The sequence below is a fragment of the Vulpes vulpes genome, chromosome 7 (genome assembly GCF_048418805.1).
Source record: "Vulpes vulpes isolate BD-2025 chromosome 7, VulVul3, whole genome shotgun sequence".
Taxonomy (NCBI): Eukaryota; Metazoa; Chordata; class Mammalia; order Carnivora; family Canidae; genus Vulpes; species Vulpes vulpes.
In genome coordinates, this window is record NC_132786.1 from 109648261 (window position 1) to 109662229 (window position 13969).

General features: G+C 37.3%; 1 protein-coding gene across 8 annotated transcripts in view; it reads right to left on the reverse strand.

Moving 5' to 3' along the window:
• Positions 1-13969, reverse strand: part of PDE1C (phosphodiesterase 1C) — a 570553-nt gene that overhangs the window by 327798 nt on the left and 228786 nt on the right. The gene's annotated exons all lie outside the window — the stretch shown is intronic.

Genomic DNA, 13969 nt, shown 5'->3' on the forward strand with positions numbered 1-13969 from the left:
TCTAAACACCCTGGGGATCATAAAGGAATCTCTGTATTGAAGATTGTGTCTCCCTCAAGGAGGTTATGTCCTCTCATGAGTTTTGCCCCAATTCCAGGCACTCACTGCAGGCTGCTGCAGAGCCCTCCACTCACCTTCCTCACCTTCAAAATGATGTTACTTGCTTACGTTACTTTCCTCCACTTCCTCTTTTTCATGCTTCTTTAACTTCGTCTTTCCTCTTCCTCTTCCTTTCACATTTTTTTCCTTCTAAAGTTTATTGCACGAATGACATAAGAGATCCAACTTCATTCTTAACAAATGTTTCACTAATAGTCCAACATTTTAGTGAATTAGCCATCCTTTACCTGTTAACTAAAAAACCTTCTTTATTATATGTAAAACTTGTACATACACTTGGGTCCATTTCTGGACTTTTTACTCTTTTTTCTTCATCTGTGTTTATGCTCGAATCTGTACACAGTGTTTTAATCATTACAGCTTCATAATGCATCTTTCCAATAGTGAGAAATCTCCTTCATTATTATTCTTTGTGTTCTAAAAACAATTGTCCTTCTATTTCTACTTTTGTAAGAGATTTGCTCAGAAATGGACATTGCCAACATTACACTTAAAAATCTGCTAAGAGGGTAGATCTTGTGTTAAGTGTTCTTACACAATAAAATAAAATAACTTGGCGGGGGAAGAAATGGTTGTTGCTTTTTGAAATCAATTTATCTGGCCTAGACTTTACTTGATTATGATATTTCAAGACTCAATTTGATAATGGTTTTGGGACTTTTGTGTCTATATTCAGAAATGAGATTGGCCACTAGTTGTCTTTTAAGTGTAATTTCTACAAAAAATCATAATCAACATTTGCAATACTGAGCTCACTATATCTTCTAATTTCTAAACTCTGTGGGGCTAAGTATTCCTAATAAAGGAAGATAAGCCAAAAAAAAGCCAATGAGTTCAGGCAATGCGCTAACTGGCCAGTCAACAACAGTGTGATAACTTAATAATTATAGGATACAGTTATAAACATAGGATATTTCTCCAATTCTTTTGTCCCTTAGATTCGTCCTTGTCCACAACTCTATGAAGATAAGATGAAAGGTGCATGGGCAGATTCTGCTAGAATAGCCATCAGACAAAAGAACTACACCTTCCAGAAGGCTTTGCACAGTGGAAAGATATGACTTGTCAGAAACTTATCTTGAAAAGCTACACATAACTAAGGAACCAATATAGAGGGGACAAAATGGCATGGATGTGAGAGTTCTGCTCAAGTAAAAGTGCAAGAAAATCCCATGAAATTAGAGTCTTAAAATGAGAGAATGAGGGCATGTTAGAAGAAGATTCTTAGACTAAGCCCTTAAAATCCCTAAAATATTATAGAAGTGTGAGTCAAGAAAGTTTTGTCCTTAAATGTGACATATCTCTGGGGAGGAACTAAAGGTTGTTTTGAACCTTGAGGTAATGTTTTGATAGCATTACCTCAGTCAACCCTTTCCCCCTTTTATTTCTGCAGCAAGGTTTGCTAGGAGGTGCTCATACACTACTCAGTTTGTAGAAGACTTGATGTACTTCTCTTTCTCCTAGTAGAGCTGTACCTACCACATTGCCAAAGACACTCCTAATGTGCTCATCACACCCCATAAGACAGTACACCTGCTATTCTCAAGGGATGGGAATAGTGTGTCCTTGCTGCTTCGGATTAAAGCTGATGCATCATAATAACTAAGAAGCAGGCAGGGGTTTGTCAGATTTATTCCAAGTAAACACCTTAATGACCTCCCCAAATGGCAGGGGGGCTGCTCATAATAGGCACATACATATGTAAAACAACAAAAAAGAAGGTGCCAGAGTTTTTCTGCCACCTGTACTTTCTTCTCCCAATTCCACCACCTGGGGTGAGAATGGTGATGAGCTGTGGGAAACACAGAAGGTGCAGTAACCTTGGAAAGCCAAGCTGGGAGCTGAGGGAGTAGTTCACTAGAAGAGTGAGAGGAAACCAGAACAAGAGAGGCTGGTCTGAAAGCCCTTGTAGTCTATAATCCCTATTAGGTGATTTGTGTCCTCTTTTGTTATTGCTTTGGACTACAAAACTATAGAATTATAAAACTTGAGATTCTTACAAACATATAGTTACTTCTTTCCAGAGCTTCAGTCACTTCTTTGGACAAGTTCATCAACAGCACCCTATGGCTTATTTCATGGCAATAAGCTAAGCCATTACAAGGGAGTGCTAACACTCCTCATCTCACTGTGACTTCCTCAACCATATGGGAAAAAGCATTTTTACTTGCAAGTTATTACTCAACTATGCAAGTGAAAACCTCTGCTTCTCTGCTCCTGGGAATATGCAGATGCAGGATGTAGAAATCAAAACCCTGCTCAGTATGCATCTGGAAGCCCATCAGAGGGAAAACATCCGTGAAATTTATACCTCTCTTGACATGATAATTTTTCTTTCTGTCCAATCCCTCAGACAGACTTTGTTTTAAAGGTCAAGAAAAAAAATATTAATTTCAAGAAGTTTGGCTGACTAGGCTTTCTAACTCTTTGACCAAGATCTATTGACCAAACTTCACCGATAATAATAACTACAGGGAAACTATCTCATATGTAAATGGGACTTCATAATTTGTATGGGAATTCTGTGTACATGATCCCTTTTGGGCCTCAGGGCCTGTGGTTATTTATTCACAATAAAACTGAGGCCCATTGCAGTTGAGAGATGTGCTCAAAATTATTATCAGAGCTATAAGTAGAACCTAAGCCTTCAACTCCAGTATAATACTGCTTCACCTCTCTGTGTCTTTAAGTCTTTCAAACTTATAACAAATGGTCAATTTACTACATATGTGGGCATACACATGGGGGCATATACATACATATGTGTTCCAGGATCTATAGTGATATCCCCTCCTCCTTCCTAATATTGCTCATTTGTCTTCTCTCTTATTTTCTTGATCAGTGTGGCAAGAGGTATATTTCTTATGGCAGGTTGTGGTCAAAAGTGTTCAAAATCCACTGCTCATCTTCTTCTCCTAAATGACTACAGAAACTCTGGAATACAATGAATCAATGAATTTCATTGAGAAATTAAATTGGTTCCATGTTTTTAATTTGGGGGTAGGATGTAGTTGTGAACTCATTAGCCTAAAGAATTAAGTCTATTCTCCCCCTTCTCCTCTCAAGAGTGAGGAAAGCTCTACGTCCTTGAAGGCTGGTTTCTGTTACTTTCAGGGAAGGACAATACTTTAAAGAGAGATTTCCAAGGGGAGGACAGATGCACACTGGTGCAACAAAAGGAAGAGAGACTTCTCTTTTCCCTAAGAGTTAGATTTCTAGAACCTGGGAAGTTATGTGAGTATGTTTGGAAAGTAGGGGGTAAGTGAAGAGGAAGTGGAAAGTTGCATAGCATCACCATAGTCAAGCCTGTAAGGAGGCATCTTGGGGGCACCACCACAGACAAGTATAAAAGCAAAGCCTGACAGACATAAAGGACCAGGTCTCCACTGGAGCATCTAGGAACAAATGGAAGGATACCAATGATGGTGATCACCACAGACTTAAAGTCAGGTCCTTCCTTCATTTCTCAAGATAGACATCATTACTGAGATCCTTGCATGATTCCATACAGAAGAGAACCCCAATAAAAATGAACATTTGAATTCCTCACCAACCATAGCTAGTCAAGTTTAAAACAAAGTTTGATTTCATTTAGAAAAACAAAACAATGCATGACATTTTCTTGTATCTCTAGGTCAAAACATTTTGCAGTTGCTATATGCTATTTATGACGCTATGGTGATATGACTAACTTTGGATCCTACCCAGAACTCCTACTAGAAGGACCCCTCCAGGATGGAGAGTAGTACCAAATTCCAAGCCAGATAATGTATGAGAGGGTACCCAGGACATGGAGACTGGGGAGCTAAAGGGTGCCAGCTTCAATGGCAAGCTGAAAATAAGTTTTTATTTTCTCCTCTGTCCCTTTCTCACTGAATCCCTGCTTTCCACACTGATTCATACATATATTTGGACATACTCTGTTTATACTAAAATTCCAAGTCTACAAAAAGTTCAAGAGGATTCTCCGGGAACTGGAAAAAATAAAGGGAGACTGCAAACACTCAAGCTACTAAGCCAAAACTGTCAGCTGGAAACATACAGCATGACATTGAAAATCCCCAGGTTAAGCCAAAGTCTTAAACATACCTCCAGATTTGCTTCATTTAAGGCTCCTACTGGAAGCTGCCAGAGGGGTTTCAGAAAAGCAACAGTGTAATGAGAAATGCTCCAGTTTCCATGACAGCCTAAAACTGACCATAACATGAGTAAGAGGGAATACCTTCTGCCTGACTGCCTTAAGATGGGACATCAGTCCTTTTCTGCCAGACTCAAATTGCTTTTCTGGGTCTCAAGCCTGCTGGCATTTTGACTAGAACTCTACTGTTGACTCTCTGGGGTCACCAACTTGCCAACTACAGATCTTAGGACACATCAGCCTCCATAATCACATGAACCAGTTCCTCATAATAAATCTCTATCTATACATATATTCTATTTGTTCTCTATCTTTGGAAAACCCCAACTTCCACAGGAATTAATGTGGAAAACCAATTTAAGAGCTCCTCAGAATGCAAAGAAAAACACCAAGAAAGTGCTTTAATATAATAGGAGGTCCTAAAGAAAGAGTAGAACCAATGAAATAAGAGTTATAATCAAAGATATAATAGAAGAAAACTTTTCAGGTTTGGTGATTTTGTTTAAAGATTTATTTATTTATTCATCATGAGAGACACACAGAGAGAGGGAGAGAGAGAGGCAGTGACATAGGAAGAGGGAGAAGCAGCCTCCTCGCAGGGAGCTCAGTGTGGGACTTGATCCTGGATTCTGGGATCACGCCCTGAGCTGAAGGAAACCGCTCAACCACTGAGCCACCAAGCATCCCAGCCTTTCTGGTTTGATCTGCAAATGCTATGACCATCTACCAGGAAAACTCAAAAGAGAATAAATAAGAACTCATCAAAGTAACAAAATACATTGCAATAATAGTATAAAACAAAAATAATCAAGATAATATAATGCAGAAGGAAGGTAGGGTTTTCTAATAGCAACAATATAAAATGCCTAGAAATAAGCATAAGAAATAAGCATGACAAGAACCATATCAATTGATAAAACCTTCCTGAAGAATATAAAAGAGGACTAGAATAAGCAGAGAGCACATCAATTACTGAACTAAAAGATTCAGTATTATAAAGATGTAAATTATCCCTAAAATAATCTATACATTTAATGCCATTTCAATAAGATTGGGGGGATGTGTGTCAAAGAGACTCTAAATTTTTCCTGAAATATTAAATGTATACATTGATTAAAATGTTTCTGAGAAAAAGAATAGTAATGAAAGGAAGAAACTTACCCAACCAGACCCTAGTAGATACTCTATATAAAGCTACAGTAAATAGAACAATGTGATGCTAATGCAAAAAGAAAAAAGAAAAAGAAAAATGGGCAAATTAATGAATTAGAATTGAAAATCAAAAGAGAACTGAAATAGAGGCACCTGGGTGGCTCACTGGGTTAAGTGTCTGCCTTCAGCTCAGGTCATAATCCCAGGGTTCTGGGATGGAGCCCCACTTTGGGCTCCCTGCTCTCTGGGGAGTCTTCTCTCTCTCTGCTCCTCCCCCTGCTTATGTTCTTTCTCTCTCTCTCTCTCTCTCTCTCTCTCTCTCATATGTAAATAAAATCTTTTTTAAAAAAGAGCTCTAACAGACTTCAGAATTTAGCATACAAAAAGGTGGCATTTAACATTGGTAGAGAAAGAATTTTATTTTTGAGGGGGGGTGTGGAGAGTTTTGCATGGACCTTACTTATTTTGCCCTTTGTGTTAACACCTACTCTTCGCAGCCCTCAGAATTGGTTAGTGAAGTCTAATAGAAGAGCAATAGAGGGTTTGTGCAAGACTGAGAGTGGTGACTGCAGACTTGTTCATATTTCTGCAGTTCTCTGATAGATTTGTATGATCTGGGTCAATTTGGTTCTGTAATCTGAATGTTTAATAGAGTTATCTGAAGAACCTCCCAGGAGTCCTGGCTGCAGCTACTGCCATTGATATTTTACTTTTCTCAGGACCTGAAACCCCTTTTGCCTAAAGCATATTGTCCAATCTCATTAGCTGGGGATCATGAGGGTCCTCCTCCTGGGCTCCTCTGCTGCTGAGACTTGTTTTCTCTTTGATCTCACACAGGGTGCTGAAGAGCAAGGGTTTCATTCTGTGACAGTTCAGGCATGTTTCTTTGCTTGTGCCTCATTCAAGTTCTGGTCAGTGATGGTCACAATCTGGTAGAGGATGTCACCCATGTCCTGCTTCCTGTGTTCTCCCATTCATGGCTATGGAGGGGAGACCATGACAACCTGCACCACGTAGCCAGCCAGGTTCACTCCAGCCAGAGTCTGTAGCATCTGGATTGTTGTCCATTCCAAGGCAAGCATGGCACAGTGGGATCGTCTCTTTCTTTTCTTTTTTTTTTTTTAGGAGATAGAGTTTTAAGAGTTGGTATTCTGTTAACTATATTGCAATTTGGGGAAAAAAAAAACCCACAAGTAATTTAGTGCCTGCCTATCTTATGCAAGACACCAAAATAAACATGAGTGTATTAAAGATACAAATTTTGAAAATGAAGCCACATGAGAGGTGCCTGAGTGGTTCAGTGAATTAAGTATTCTACTCTTGATTTTGGCTCAGGTTATGATCTCAGAGTCCTGGGATGGAGCTTTGAGTCAGGCTCCATGCTCAGCAAGGAGATTCTCTCTCTCTCCTTCTGCCCCTCCCCTTGCTTACCTGTTCTCTCTCTCTCTCTTTCTCTCAAAAGAAACAAATCTTTTTTTAAAAAATGAAGCCACATGAATGCTAAATTACAGCTTAAGGAACTGCTTACATAACCTGAAATTGTGGAAATTTTATCTAGCAGTTTTGTTCAGAAAATTTATTTTTCTAAGCATGAAAAATAAAGGACTAAGAAATCTGACTTTGTAAGAATTCTTGTGTCAACATGTGACATAAAATTAAAAGCATACAACATATTATAGAGAAATTACAACATGTATGAGATACAAATGGAATAATGTAGTAATTAGACCTGATTCAATAAGATAAATAGATATTACCAAAAGACAGATACATATACAAAGAAGGAATTCAAATGGTCTATATGATTACAAAAGTGTTGGAGTGCCTGGGTGGCTCAGTTGGTCAAGCTTCTGACTCTTGATTTTGGCTCAGGTCATGAATTCATGGGTCATGTGATCAGGTCCCATGTCAGGCCCCATGTTCAGCAGGGAATAAGCTTGGGTTTCTCTCCCTCTGCCCCTCTCCCTACTTGTGCTGTCACTGTCTCTCTCTCTCTCTCAAATAAAGAAATCTTAAAGAAAAAAATGTTCAGCTTTAAAATGTAAATGAAACAATGATATTGTTTCTCTATCATCAAACTGGCATTGCTTTTTTTAAAATGATCTTGGCCTAAATGGCAGAACATGGACAATCTCTTAAACTATTATAAGAATAATATCAATTTGTATGACACTTCAAAGAAAAATACAGCAATCCCCTAAAGTCAATATATGGCTAGTGTAGGAAAAGCTCTTTGGTAAAGTACCTCTACATCTAGAAATTCATTGTTAGGAAATAATTAGATGTGGGAAGCAGTCAGACATTTTAAATTTTTTTTTTTTTTTTAATTTATGATAGTCACAGAGAGAGAGAGAGAGGCAGAGACACAGGCGGAGGGAGAAGCAGGCTCCATGCACCGGGAGCCCGATGTGGGATTCGATCCCGGGTCTCCAGGATCGCGCCCTGGGCCAAAGGCAGGCGCCAAACCGCTGCGCCACCCAGGGATCCCGCAGTCAGACATTTTAAAAAAAAAGTGTTTATCACAATATTAAATGTTGTGGTGGTTTAAAATGAGAAATAATCTAAATGATCAACAATTGGGGGCTTGTTTTTAAAACATAATTTACACTATCATTAAAAGTGATGTAGCAGATTAGTATTTGTCACATTTTTTTTTACATAACTAACCATCTTTGCTCTCTCCTCTGCATCCTATTTCCTCATCCCTTAAAAAAAAGTTGACACTAAATATCACTCTCAAGACTGTGTTCAATCCCTCAATTGTGCTAGAATAAAAAAATGGTTGAGAGCAGTTTATGAAAATACACATTTATGGACAAAGAAAGATGCTCCTGACACACTGTTCATGGAGGAGGCAAATTATGATTTGCTTTGTAATTATCAGTTAAGTTACAAATTCATAATTTAATTATAGTTTATAATTTTAAATTATAAAATTATTTGTTTTTGAGAAACACATACACCAAAAGTATAAAGATATAAAAGATACTGCAACAGTTATATCTGGGTATTAGAATTATACTTTTAAATTTTTCTTCTTTTCGATTTTATATTAATTTCAATATATTAATATATACTTGTTTACAAAATTTAGGGTTTTTTTAAGTTTCTTTTTTTAATAATCTCTACATCCAATATGGGGCTGGAACTCACAACCCTGAGAGATCAAGAGTCACATGCTTTTCCATCTGAGCCAACCAGGAGCCCCTGATTTAGTATATTAATAAACATGTAACAGAACACTTTCATAACAGGAAAACAAATTATTTTTAATTTCTTAAAATATAATAGATAATCACTTTTAAGTTTCTCCTTACCAAGATAGTGATTAATCAAAAGAACAAAATAACACTAATGAATCATTCTAGCTTTTTTATTTGCCTTCCAGTTAATTAATATTCATCAGATTCAAAACCCTTTGCATTTACTCTCTTCAGGTCACTCCACATTAACTTGAAATAACACAAAAATAATCTTGTAATAGTATTACTTCTTTATTGCTTTCAAAGACCTTAAATTGTTTTTAATGGGCTTATATGTTTCTTCTTCTGAGTGAAGACAGAAATAATTTTCCCAATGACTGTTATCTCAGTTCAGGATTAAAGTAGAGCACACTTTGTCCCAATATAATTAGGCCTAAAGTTCTCTTATATGGTACCTTACAAAGTTAGAGAATTCTAAACTTGTGATTCTGAGCTTCCAAGTTTTCCCTTCTCTGTTACCTAGAAACAACATACCTCACACAATGATAACACATGATTTATCATAATGGAAGAACAGTTCCACTACACAAGTACAAAAAACAATCTGACTGCTTACTTATACTATTTTTTCAATAGCATAGATTTCTCTTTCTAATTATTGTTTTTATCTTCAGAACATAGTGCCAAATGTGCAAATAGGAAAGGCAGAGCCAACAAGAACAATGTCTCGTGTCTCTTCCACATTCAAAACAACTATTTCTGTCTCTCACTACAGAAGCTAGCTATCAACCTTCAGAGGCAAAAATTACTATAGATTTTTTTTTCTGGAAGAAATGGGAACTAACATTTCTCCATTATAAAATATAGAAAGTAAATAATGAAGATAAAAAAGTATATTTCAAATTTGGTTAAGATATTAATATTTTGCAGGTGCAGGGGATATTGAAGTACTTAAAGAACATCATCATGTTCATCATATCAAGGCAAATGAGGAGAGCAAAGACCTTGAAAATTTATAGCTTCTCTCCACTTACAACTTCCCAACTGGGCAAGTGATAACAGGAACTACAAAAGCATGTCCTGAGCTCATGCTTTGCCCAGGCACCATTACACTAACAAATGTGAGTTACATTACTATTGCTAACTTTTATCAGGCATTTTGTGTTCTAAGCCCTGTTTCACATTTAGTCTCTTGAAATTGAGGAAGTCAGGATAAATCTACGTAGATCAAAGCTGCTACATTGCACCAGAGGGTACTGGTATTTTCCTACCAGTTTGAACCTCTTAAAAATTTCCCCACATGGATCTGCACACGAGACTTCCTCTTGGTGTCTGAAAGGCTTTCATTTGTCCTTCAAATGTCACAATTCAAGCATCTTCTTTCAGAATGCTCCCTGAGTCTTTTATACTCATGCTCAGAGTGAGAGCTCCTGGCACAACACCCTTATTAGAGCATTTTATTATGCTGCATGGCACTGATTGTTTTGAATGTCTGACTCTACTAGTCTCACAACAGGTATATATGTAATCACCTCTTGTTTCTCTAGACTCTGGCCCAGGATCAAATTCTCTGTAAGGATAATAATTTGTTGGTTGGTTGATTGATTCACTGGAGGGATGAAATAAAAACTTTAAATCCTTAAAGTATAGAAGAAAGCAAATGGTTGGTCACTTGTACATCAGAGCTGAGCCTTGGGGTCCCATTAATGTATTAGTGACCCTCAGGAGCTCTAATGAAGCCATCTCATTAGAGTCGATGAGGCCTATTAGGCCTAATTCATTCACTCTCTGACTTAGGATAATTTACTTATATTGAATTTCAAACTGATCTGATAATATGATTCATGATAAGGTATCTTCCTGGGTCTGTCTTCTCTTCCTCCTAATTGCCATTGCCCAAGTTCAGCTTCTCCTTGTCTCTAAACCACAGACATTACCTTCTAAATCGTTTAACATTCTTCCCTTCATTCGTTCAGCAATTCTTTATTTAGCATTCCCAGGCATTGTTGTAGACAGTAGAGACAGCAGTGAACAAGACAGACATGGACCCCAACTTCGTGGAGTTTATAGTAGGGGGAGACAGACAAAGAAGTTTCAGTGATTCTGAAGATAGACATCATAGAAATCAACTAATGTAAAGAACAGAGGAAAAATACTGAAAAAAATTAAAAGAGCCTTGGGGACCTGTGGGAAATTTCAAAAGGTCTCTCATAAAAGTAGTTGGAGTCCTAGGAGAAGAGAAAGAAATTGGGCCAGAAGAAAATAATAGAAAGTGGCCAGAACTTCCCAAATGTAATAAAATACTATAGATTAAAAATTTATAGATTAAGGAGCTCCAGTGGCAAAAATCTGTTAGCATGCAGTACTTACACATAGTGCAACCAGAAAAATATACAGATTCAGGAATAACACATTCAGGAAAACCACATCTAGGTACATCATAGTCTAAGTATTAAAAGATAAAGACCTGGAACAGATAAAATCACCTAAAGTAAGGACAGAGAAGAAGATGAAGACTAAGCCACAGGATTCTCTAAAACAGAGATGTCAAGTAGAAGATAAAGAGCCAGGATATAAAACAGAAAAAAAAAAAATGGCCAATGAGGTATTAAAAGAAAAACAAAAACCAAACCAGAGGAATGTGGTGATCACATGAGCCAGGAGTAAAGGTGTTTTGAGAAGGAAATGATTAACTGTGTGCAGCACGGTAGCATGGACCAAGTGTGATGAAGGGCAAAGAACTAGCAATCACATCTGGCAACATGGGAATCAGTGAACACCTAGACAAGAGCAGTCCCAATGAAAAGGTTAGAGGAAAAAGTGCAAGAGCCTAAAGAGGTTGAGGAAAGAAAGGAAGGCAAAAAGAGAGGCAAGGACTTCATTCTTCACTCTGATGAGAGAGAACTTCTAAATTGCAAAATTCATTATGCTTTACTCCTAAGTAAAGCCATACAGCAGACCTTAATACAGAGACCTAAACATCCTCAAAAAAAGAATAAGAAGGAGGAGGAGGAGGAGGAGAGTAGTAGTAGTTCACAGCAGATTAAGGGTCTTGAGTATTGCTTCCCAACATACCAATCTACAAGGCACACTAAGACATCAAGGGAAATGTGATGCAACATGAATAATTTGTTCCCAGAACTCCTCTCATAGCAATGGTTGGAAAGAATAGTTTGAAAAACTTGTAATAATGATGATAAAAACTGAAGCATCTCAAGGGAGGTTCTGAAGACAGTATAGTCCTCTGTGGTTTACCCCAATAACTACCCTAATTCATTCATTTATTTTTGCTTCCTCTGTTCCCAGAAGTGTCCACCATATAGTAAATGCCCAAAAATATTTGCTGAAAGAATGAATTGGTTCAAAATAACCCTATGTCACTTCTCCCTTGGATTTTATATCTTACTTATCAAAGGGCTCTTTCTGACAAAAATGTATATTTAGTTACAAAGAGAGAGGAGCCAAAACAAGCATGTAGCAATAGCTGCAAGGCCAAAGTTGCTGAAATGTTGATCCATGTTGACATAGCTTTTGCTCAGTTCCTTGCATCTAGGATAAATATATGCTACATTCACAATATGCATGTAGAAATATTTAATCATGATGTTGTACACCTGATACTAATGTAAGGATATATGCCAATTGTATCTCAATTTAAAAATAAATCTCTACTGAATCATAATTAAACAGAGGAAGTATCTGGGCCTAAGAGAATCTAAAATGGCTGTGCCTCCTTCTTCAAAAAAGTTACCTTTATGTGAAAAAGATGTGCAAAGTTTACTTGTTCAATTGGAAGTAGTTTGGTGTTGTGTATTTAGCAGTCCTTAATAGAAAAGAAGGAAGCAATTACACCCAGAAGACTTTCTTTTTAAACCCCACATTTATAAAGCACTGTATTTTCTTCATGTAGTTCACCCTAACAGAATCATGTAACCATTCATTCATTAATTCATTCATTTTATTCCTGTATATAGTAATCCAGGATGCAGCATAAGAATATCATAGTATTTTTATAAAGTAAGAGTCTGGTTCAATAAAGATCCTACAAAATACTAAACACAATACGTATTGTGAAGGGAAGTTTGCTTCCAGAAAGCAGCTTTCATACTGCAAGCGAAGATGCATAGCAAGCAATCCAGCTATCTAAAAATAGACCAGGGTCCACCTCCAGCCCTTGCACTTTCCATCTTCACTCTCCATTAGGAAAAACGTCAGCATCACCTGGTTCTTCAAGGACCGTGCAATTGCAGCACCCTTTGAGCCCATGTTCCACTTTCTGGACAACACAATCAAATTAATCCCTGTCACATGCTTTGCTTGGGTGTCACCATTATTAAAAAGCAATGTGAAGACTGCCTGGAAAAAAGCTGATTAGCAACCACAGTTAACTAAAGGCTCTAAAATTGAATAATCAACTAAGTGAGGGATAGACTCATTGCCAGCTGTTGTATCTCCTCTGGCCCCTGGAGAAGAAGCAGACAGGGGGTGACCAAGGCTGTTCATCATCAGATTAAATAATGAAAAGAGCCAATAATCATTCTCCACTTCAATATTTGTTATGCAATTCACTCGACCTATTATTCAGGTTTTGTCTACATCGGTTGAAAGAATGTTGGAAACAACATTAACAGGGAATACATTAGGGCAGAGTTATCTGTCCATTCAACTCAAAATCTCCTACTCATACTCTCCACTCCCTTTGACATCATCCCAGCATGCAAACGGCAATGGTTACTTACAATAAATAAGATGCTTGTATCAATCCATAAGTGTTTATATTTCATGGATCAAAGAAATGCTATTATAATTTATATGCCTCTTTATTTTTTAAAAAGATTTTATTTATTCATTTGGCAGAGAGAGAGCTCCAGAGAACATAAGCAGGGGTAATGACAGAGGGAGAGGGAGAAGCAGACTCCCCACTGAGCAGGGAGCTTGATGCAGGGCTTGATCCCAGGACCTTGGGATCATGACCTGAGCCAAAGGTAGATGCTTAACTGACTGAGCCACCCAGGTGCTCTATATGCCTTTTTATATAATCATAATTTAGCACACCTTTCATGTCAAGATCCCCAAGCCCCTCAATGATTACTTATGAATTGAATTACGAATTTTGTATTTCACAACTTCCTATGAGAGTTTAGTTAGCATGGTCACTTTTAAATATCTCTGGCAAAGGAGAAAGATATTAACTAAAAAGATACTAACTAAAAAGCTACTAACTAAAAAGGTAGCCAAGGATAATATAAATAGCAATAAATTTTGAAAAAAAAAAGTTCTGGGTTCAAATTTTAGTTTTATAATCATTTGAAACACATATCGTAGATGTTCAGTGAGAGTTTTATTGACCCAAATA